The 9217-nt window shown below is 38.6% G+C and overlaps 1 protein-coding gene and 2 long non-coding RNA genes across 3 annotated transcripts in view; 1 reads left to right on the top strand and 2 right to left on the bottom strand.

Moving 5' to 3' along the window:
• Window positions 1–909: 909 nt before the first annotated feature.
• On the bottom strand, window positions 910–1977 carry LOC139137214 (uncharacterized). Its single transcript, XR_011553348.1, has 2 exons — window positions 1489–1977; window positions 910–1099 (listed from the first exon to the last, which is right to left on the bottom strand). It is a non-coding gene; the product is annotated as an uncharacterized lncRNA (long non-coding RNA).
• Window positions 1978–2284: 307 nt separating this feature from the next.
• Window positions 2285–8047, bottom strand: LOC139137215 (uncharacterized). The gene is made up of 3 exons (XR_011553349.1): window positions 7967–8047; window positions 2726–2854; window positions 2285–2339 (listed from the first exon to the last, which is right to left on the bottom strand). It is a non-coding gene; the product is annotated as an uncharacterized lncRNA (long non-coding RNA).
• LOC139137213 (tumor necrosis factor receptor superfamily member 5-like) overlaps window positions 5745–9217 on the top strand; it is a 39925-nt gene continuing 36452 nt past the window's right edge. Inside the window, exon 1 of the mRNA XM_070705203.1 lies at window positions 5745–5841. The gene's annotated coding sequence lies outside the window, so the exon portion shown is untranslated. The remainder of the gene's footprint in view (window positions 5842–9217) is intronic.

Below are 9217 nucleotides of genomic sequence, written 5' to 3'. Positions count from 1 at the left end.
TATATATATTATGTATATATATATATATATATATATATATATATATATAATATATATATATATATATATATATATATATATATATATAATTGCTCTTGCAAGCATTAGGCACTGTCAGGTTAATAAATAGCTTATTTGCATATCGGTATTTAATGAATTTTGTAATTAGTATATAACTCCGAAATTATGGCACCAAATTTTGTAAAACATGCTACAGATATTGATCTGATAAATATCTAATTGTACTAGAAAGATTGAGCAGTGTCAAGTTTATTAAGGGTTCATTTGCATATTTAATGAACTTTACAATTAGTGATATTACTCCAAAATTACAGCATTAAATTTTATTAAACATGCTACAGATGTTGATCTGATAAATATCTAATTGTACTGAGAAGCATTGAGCAGTGTCAAGTTAACCTTACCGAAATTTTAGGCCTCCCGCAAACTGTTACTGCAAATTTGCCGCAAGCTTTGCAGTAAATTTGCAGCAAACTATTTGCCGCAAATATGCGGGTGGTTCATTTTTCAGATGCAAATTAGGTTTCTTGTGAACTTGCTGCAAATATGCAGCAAACTCCCTGCCGCAACGTTGCTGCAAACTCTTTGCAGCAAATTTGCGGCACAATCCTTGCAGCAAACTTGCAGCAAATTAATTTGAATGTTACTGAAAATTTGCCGCAATCTCCATACAGCAAATTATTTTATTTGCGCTGACCACTGTTTCTCGTGAAACTGGTATTTCAGAGTTTAGTTGGATAAAACACATCTTGTGCTGTCCACAGTCAGCCAATATATAAATATTATTTATCCAACTAAACTCTGAAATACCAGTTTCACGAGAAACAATGGTCAGGCGTCAGCGCAAATAAAGTTATTATAAACAAAAAGATGACAGAGAAAAAAAGGTTAAATTCAATTGTGGTACAATTTATTTTATATGCCATGTTCATTTCATGCCACATAAGTGTCATGATCATGTCAAGATTTTCTTTTGACTTGAGAAGTTTCATGTAACATTTACATTACTGTCAAAGGCTGCGATTTGGCTTTCTGTTCTCTGAATTTCTTGTCCCCTTTAGTGTACCAGCAATGGATTCTGAAAATATAAATCATTCAGGGAAGAGTGTAAGTCTTTACCGTTTGACCAAACATTGTAAATTTCATGAAAGAAATCGATAATTATTTGAAAATGAGACAAAATGAAGTTGAAAAATTGAAGCAGAAAATGCATAAATATTCATGATCGAAATTAAATTAATAAATGTCCGACAGCGGACAACTCGCCGTATGTTGTTTACATACACGACGGCGACAATCTGCAAAATATCAGCACTTACTGTTAGTAAGTAACTGTTGTGAAACGAAAGTGAATTCAGTATGAATCAGTACTCAACGAAAATTTATCTTTAGGTAAAGATTGCAATACAACGATTACAGAACATAATTATAGCGATCGATGTACATACGAACGGTACATTGACTTACATTTCTGAACGGCTCGCAGACGCTGGACGATTCCCGGTCCGGTTGCAGGTCTCATCTCACCGTGCTGTGTGTAAATACCGTACTCAGAAAATATAGTCGGCATCTTTACTGCCGCTCGCGTTCACAAATTTAGAACTCCGCCTGTCCCTGGTACTGTATACACGTTTTTGCAACTATGTGATATCATTTGGCTGGCGATTCCACAGAAAGATCACGAAATTGTCCACTAGAAAACTCCCTGCTCACAAGTACGCAGCCGACACTGGCCGATGGTACTAAAATCTAACTTCGCGCCGATCAAGCCTCATGACGATAACGGAAGTGCGATCTATAAATCATTACGCGATTGATAATGTAGTCCCGTTTTTAAATGCTGGAATTGACTCTACATCTCCACCAATCCGTTATATTTCATACCTTATATAGCATATTATTTATTAGTTTAATGAAAATGGTTATTTTTATCATAGAAAGACTAAAAAGAGAGTAAAAATTATTTCAGCACAAAGAATCAATATCAATGCGCGAACTGACCTTGATGAACCGTGACCGGAGAGTGTAAACATGTCGGCTGCTCGCAGCTGATACACAGGACGTGTTGGACGTTGGTGAAGCGGCGCTTTGAATTTTCGTACAGCGACTCGGGATGGAGTGTAATCCTAAACCTCAACTTTGTGCTCGGCAATATAACTGTAACGCTGAAAACATGGACAAAAGCCTTTTACCTCGACCCATGTTATCAGAAGGCGAGATTTTGTCAGCGGCATCGCTGCAGTGCATTGTACGTACCGTATACATGTACTATATTTAGGGTTCCCAGTGGGTTGGTGAAATACACTCGTATACCAGAACTGCAGAAAGAAGATGACAATGTGTTGGTCACATAACATAAAAGTAGTGGATAATGTGAAATGTGAGGCTCCAGTGGTGTGAATGAGTGAGGTGAAGATGGTGCAAACAGTGTACCTTTCTGACCGAAATTCAATATGGCCGTCTTTTGTTATGGTAATGAGGCCATGACCCCAACTGTGGTACTGAGACCTCCAAACATTGAAATAGCCCACAAACACTCATTGAATTGACCCCTCAAAGGAACTGAACAGAAATAAAGGTTGAATATCCACATGTTACGGTCACATATTGAGGTATTTGTGCCTAGACATGTTAACGTAACTGTTACTGACTAATACTATGAAACTGAGACCCTGCAATAAGGGGTTAAGGAGATAATACTTACTCAAACAATTATTTGAAGATCGCCAGCTCTATAGTCTTCCATCAGTTTGTATGTGTAAACAATTGGTGAGCCATCAGCAGCCCGGTCCTCATCATAAGTAATATTAAACCACGAGGGATAACCTGGAACCTGAAGGAACATGACACATCATGAGTATTGTGCCAAGCATTGGCTTGTGTATTAAGAACATTAACATGATGGCTGGCATGGAATATAATGAACACTTTATTTGCTGTAAAATAGAAGAAAGTTACTGACATAATTAGAAGTGAAACTAAACACTTTATTTCCTGAAATGAAGAAAAAGGTTAGTTCTTTACAAGTTAAACTGAACACATGAATTGCTGAAATGAAGAAAAAGGTTAGTTCTGTACAAGTTAAAGTGAACACATTAATTGCTGAAATGAAGAAAAAGGTTAGTTCTTACAAGTTAAAGTGAACACATGAATTGCTGAAATGAAGATAAAGGTTAGTTCTTTACAAGTTAAACTTAACACAATTTACAAAATTTTGCACTCACTTTTTAAGCATGTACACACCAGGGCTCTAAATGATTCGTGGTCATGCATGCAAACAGCAGCACTTTGGTTTATGGAAACAAACTTTCATTTATTACACCATATGTTTACACATCTTTTCTGCTTTGTGTATTTGCGTTCTAGTGAGAAAATGATTTGCACCACCACAAGATATTTTTGGTGTTGAACACTGACCACCACATTTACAATTTCTTACAGAGCCCTGATGAAATAATCAATATGAGCAGAAGTATGGTAAGGCAATTACTGGTTGGTTAGATAGGTGATATGAAGTCGTGGTTTTCGGTGTTTGACTGTGTACTTATCCTGGTGGTCTGTTAGCATGCAGTGCTTTTACCATGTCACACTTTTGCCGTGCACTTCATTTGGACGTGATAAAGTGTCCAGTGCAATAGTCCTTGGTTTACCTGTGATATTACATTGCCAATATACCAGGTTAAATCTCCTACGTCGTCCTTAAACTGATGTTTCACTCTTTTCCCTATGAGCATAGCATCAGCTGCATGTGAAGGCATGGGCACTTGTAGGGAGTCTTCAATTAAGACTTTTAAATTCGCTGCCAGTTCTTGTACAGTTAGGTCCCGACGCTTCCCTGGTTGAGTAACAAGTACTTCACTGAAATTAAAGATTTTCGGGTTGGCATGCCTTTCCGTAGAAGATTTTTCCTAAAGCGTAGCTGTGCCTTTAGAGCCTTGACCTGACTACCTTTATCCGGCAGTGATGAGAGGTATCCATCAACTTGCTCCATTGACTGCCAAAGGCCATAATGGACTATTTCTTGGGTTTGTTGTTCAAGGAGGTTTTGCTGGTGCTGTTGTGACTGTTGCTTTTTGTGAAAAGCCTCTTGTAGCCTCTGTTGCCTGATGTTTTCAATTTCGTGCTCCCTTGCATGAAACTTTTTGATATCTTTGCGGGCTTGTTTGGAAGCTGCTGCCACTAGCTGACACTTCTGGTGCTCACTCTGTGCTGATAACCATACACTGGTCTTGTTCATGGTGAACATGATATAGGCCTCCGAGGTAATGGTGCTGATATTGGGTTTCACAGTGAGTAAGTGGTCTAAGTAGGAAAAAATTCTTTCTGGATGTTTATTATGTTGTGGAACACTCATGGTTGATGCTTTCATGGCTGCTGATACATTGATATACTTACCGGTACCTGTTGGCACAAAGTCACTGAAATGCCGCAGTACAAGTTCAGCCAGGGCAGGCAACACGATTGACAGAACCACCATGGTGTGATGATCATTGATGATGGTTTCAGTAGGCTGTCCAACACTACATCATGGTTGAGTGGAATGCCATCAAACATTATGCATTTCCCTTGCATAAAATCATCAAGGTTGGAGGCAGCGTGCTGAAGATACACATGTAGTCGCGTATAGTAAGAATGGACATCAGTGATGGGTATGTCTGAATCTTCAATGAGTTTCCATAACGGAGTTGTGACATATTTTGATATCAAACCTAAAGCCTTACAACCACCCAGGAAAAAAGGAATGTGAAGATCACTTTGAACAGCTGAAAGAAGGCGGTTACCTTTCGTGCCGAACTTGTGCAGGAAATTTGCATTTCTTCGTGTAAAAAAAAGACATTGGCTCCATTAGCGAATAGAATATTGAAGCGATTCCCCCGGTATGGTGACAGTGGTACAGAGTGCAGGTTGTTACGATTGAGAAATTCATGGAGAAAGGTCTTGAAACTGCCATGGCAACCACTCTTGCAATCACCACGTCGACCAAACGCTTTACACGCTGTTCTCACCAATCTCAGAGTGCCAGGTTCATTGGTGTGATGTATATCAGTGCCTGGCCCAGGTACGTTGCCTTCAAAGTGGCCTCTTTCTGCTTCAACTATGGCTTTCTGTGTCACGTCTGCCATATGAACAAGTGTATGGAGGCCACAAAAAAAATGATTCATCTTGTCAATGGCAGACTTCGCTTCTGGCTCCAAAGACTGATAGTTTGGTATTATTTCCGGCAAAAGTGTGAGACGGTACTCCTGCAAGAGAGTGTTGAACTTAATTTCAGTAGCCGCCCTGTCGCTCATGGTGTTTTTAATATTAACTAGTAATCTTTTGGATGCTTCATTGTGGGTCTCATCAGCCACCTCCTCTATATCTTCTAGAATATCTTTGAAAACATCCAGAGTGTGTTTTGCCGATTTGGTGGCCAGATCCCTAAATCCAAGCACTCTATAGGAGCCATCATTTAGTCTAGTACTGTAAGCGCCATACTGTTTACTGAATTTTGAAGTTTCGTCGGTATGTAGAGTTGTGTTGGGCTCTTCACTCAAGTCAGTTGACAGTTGTTTACGAGCGATAACAGTTCTTTCTATGTTCCAGTTATCAACAGTTGATGAGGATGGTAGTCTATTAGCCTCTTTATCAACCAGCTGTAAACAAGCCTGTATGACAGGGCCAACATGTGCGGAGCCAACATGGTGTGCCAGTAAGGTGTAAACACATATATGGAGTTTGGGGATGAAACGGCGTTCTTCGTTGTCATACAACTGGATAATTGGATTGGAATCAGCCCGAAGCATGTTGTTTTGAGTTTGCAGGTGGTGGACTTCATTCGTGAGTGAAGTTATCTTGTCTTGCAATGCATTCACTGTATCCTGGAAATTTTCATTTGGCTGAACATGTTTCCCTTCTAAGCGTTGACATTTCTTTCTCCAATACTCCTCACGGGCAGCCACCCTTTTCAATTCTTTCCCCTTCTGCCTCATCTTACTGTGAACTTGAATGGCTTTGTGTGACATTTCACCCACATCTTCTTCCATGGCTTTTAACTGGACAGTAAGTTCTTGGCAGGTATCAATAACTTTCTTGTTTTCAGAGGCGAGCGAGCTGGCCACACTGGTATATGTTTCTTTCATTAGGTTTGGGTTGTCTGTGGATGCAAAGGGGCATGTGGATTCTTTTGTGGATGGATGGTTGGAGGATTGTAGTGGAAATGCAAACCTTTCCTGTAAGAATATATCAAATGCAGCTGCGCCTTTAGCCCTTCCTTTACTCTTGCTTAGTTTGCGGTGCTTCTCCATCAACCGGGTTACAGCCTTGGTGTAAGAGTCCACATTGTCAGAACACTTGTTATGACTCGGTTGGCAGTCATTACATTGACAAATTGCATGAAGCGTTTGCCCATGTAGCCAGCGTGCTGTATCACACCACCATGCTCTTTCACTTTCTCTACAACAATATTATTGGTGGGTGCAGTGCATATACTTACCATGTTAATGGTTGGTTAATAGCAGCAGCTACAAGGTAATAAACAAAGCAAAACACAACTGTCATGTCTAAGGTATCACGATACCTCTTACAAACAGCCACAACACATAAACAGCAATCACCTTTAATAGCTTAGTGCCAAGCAATCGTGCTACACACATATCAGTGACTATTTACAAGTATCTATTTATTTTACTTCATGTTTATTCTGTAGAATGTGCTTTAAGTACAACTGTATGACTGTCAAAAATGATCTGAGTCCGTCTCAATTCCCGAAAAACCTGAATCAGAAGCGAAATCAATAAGACCAAAATCTGAAGTCAAATAAAATTTCTGAAACTTGAAAAACAGTGGCGGAATGCATGATTGCAGGTGTGCACGGTGGAATGTTACATATGAATCAAGTGCATGCGCAATATGGATGATTGATATTGGAATAGTTGCATCATTAAAAACATTGATCAAACGCATATCCATTTTTGAGTCAAATGATTTGGTGAAAACTTTTTCAATTATACTAATAACAATGTCCCCCAAACTACTGTAGCATAATATATTGATGTAATGGAGGAGTTTAATTTGTTTTCGCCCTGTCACTACCACTTTACTTGGGTCATTAAATAAAGAAATAACAAAAATTTGTCTGAAACTAGTACTAGGGCCATTCTGTTGAATTCGGGCAAGTGTGCGGACAACAGAAATGGATGACATTTTCCGAACAACCTAAAAGAGAGTGAAAGAGAAATATGGTATGCATATGCACTCTTCACAAGATCGTTGAATTTACCAGTGCAGTCGTGCATCATACAGCTTATGAAATGTGACAGTGCTTTTGGCATTTTAATACCAGTCACTACACTTTACTTTCATGCAAGCCAAGGCTGTTTATTGCTGTTATCAGTTATGTGTGATATAGGACATGATCCCCTTGGAAACATGTTGACCATACTGACCTTTGGCCATCTTTGTGTACATATAAAATATATTACTTACCTAGTGCAGTTCATTTACACATAAGACACAATAAAGTACAGGTGAAACTGATAACATGTGCTTTCTCATTACTCACACTGTATGGGGTGAATTAAATGAACTGGCTTAATGTTACACACAATATTCATGTTGTACAGTTACTCACATTTTATCATTTATATAGATGAAGACCGTCTTACGTAATATGTTAAAGTAATTGTTTGAGCTTTCAACAATAACTATAAACAATAACAATAACTATAAATGTAATTACTGATGAACATGATGGCAAAGTAATGTAACTGTGTTGTGTCCTTTAATGTGTACTATGTGAATGTCGGAGCATAACACCAACAACATAATAGTCTTTCAGGAAAGCAATTACAGAAACCCCTTCAACTGGTAGTGTTTTTGCCTAATGTACTACATATCTCACATACACAGACAGTTGTCATTACTTGGCCTTCCAAACAAGGTAAGGGCTTAAAAGTTGACTTACCAGCTGATGTGCCAAAATGAAAAGAAGCACTGCAACAATGTTGGAAACCTGTCACCACTTGGCGTCTATACACCTGCATGACAAAAAAACAGAAGGATGGATACATGTTAACTTTTCAAACATTTTACGGACACTAACTGTACAGTGGGTGAGGTTTGACATTTCTTTGTTTGTTGTGTCCTGAGCCCATTCCTTGTTTCACAATGTAGCACAGGAACATGTCCACTACTCACCTTATCAGAACATCAAACAACATACGTACTGTGTAAAATACCCAAAAATACCCTTCAAAGCAGACTTGTGCATATTCAATATCAGTACAACTATCCTGTACTTGTTGCTGAACTGATGAAGGTGCATTTCAGTGCACTGTATTGAGTACAAACAGCTACATAAATATCATAAACCATACACACTTTAAGTCACAGTATCTGTAACTTCTGATGATTATTTCACTATTTTTAGTCTGTGCTACAACTACTGTTTCTTATTCTATTGACTAAAACATGCCTAAGTGCCAAGTATTGAGCTCTTTCACATGGTCTGTATGCTAGTAAAGTGCAATGTTATTGTTGATATTTGACTTGTAGTCCGGACTAAAAGTCATTTTTCAACAATAACACTGCTGGTAATGCATATATTGACTTTGGTGGCAAGCTCAGTACCTGGCATATCAACATGACGTTTGGTGTACAACAGGTAACTGTAGATGACACACAGAACAAAAATAGTGAAAATATTATCAAAAGTTACACCCACTGTGTCTTTCACTTACTCATAATAACTGAAATACTTACCTTTAACTAATTCTAACAGCCTGAACCTGCGATCCTCAGCTACAAACAAGTAACGATTGGTCTTGCAACAGCACCTGAAATAGAATAATAACGAAAGTCATTATAGTGTTTGACGTCAGTCACACTCACTTGGGGGTTGTTATGCGCCAGACTGCTCCTATCACATAGCAAAAGTGGAAGTCATGAACGGAACTTGCAGCAATACTCGTGTATTCAAATGTTTGCAGTCTGTTTGCACTCACAACAAAATGAAATTCATTTGGATGTATTTCGCATTAACAGCACCCATATCATGTAACATCCATACCTCCTGGTCAATTTGGCCATCCAACTTGAAATTGTCTGCTTTTAGGGGAACAATGTGGATATAAGTAAATACGCTTTGTACATGATCAATCCACTTAAATTCTATGTGGGTCGCACACTGATAACAGTATTACTTGAGATGGTTGGC

Source organism: Ptychodera flava, chromosome 7 (genome assembly GCF_041260155.1).
Source record: "Ptychodera flava strain L36383 chromosome 7, AS_Pfla_20210202, whole genome shotgun sequence".
Taxonomy (NCBI): domain Eukaryota; kingdom Metazoa; phylum Hemichordata; class Enteropneusta; family Ptychoderidae; genus Ptychodera; species Ptychodera flava.
The sequence above is the reverse complement of the archived record's forward strand: the minus strand, read 5'-3'. Positions and strand labels throughout refer to the sequence as shown.